Genomic DNA, 478 nt, shown 5'->3' on the forward strand with positions numbered 1-478 from the left:
TGTCAAACCCAATATCTGGTGAAGTAGCGAGGATATCACGACGCTAAATACTCGTGGGAGTTTGAGACGCCACTTCGGCAAGTTTGCCCAGACACCGTGGACGTTTTTGTTTAGAAAGATCAGGACGCCCCGCGCTTCCCAACAATAGTTAGGGTAGCAGAATGGCCACGAGCTGAGCTCAAGCGGTGGTCCGAGCTCTCGCGGTCGCAGACACAGAGTTCGCGGGAGCGTTAGGGGTTAACCCATACGTCGCAGGGCGGCAATCCGAAGGGAGTCGACGGCGTGCTTTGGGCTTGGCAATCTCAAATCGGAGGTGGCGCTCCACACACACGTCCACTTCCTTGTGGCTCAACTGGAAGACATACAGTGAGAACTTTTTTCGGTGCCGTGGTACTCATCGCTCAAAGAGCACTTCGTCAACTGTAGCGCTTTCGCCAGAGGCGAGCACTACAGGTATCGTCCGCATTGCGGGTACACG

The sequence above is a fragment of the Plasmopara halstedii genome (assembly GCF_900000015.1).
Source record: "Plasmopara halstedii genome assembly, contig: Scaffold_1211, whole genome shotgun sequence".
In the NCBI taxonomy this organism is placed as follows: domain Eukaryota; phylum Oomycota; class Peronosporomycetes; order Peronosporales; family Peronosporaceae; genus Plasmopara; species Plasmopara halstedii.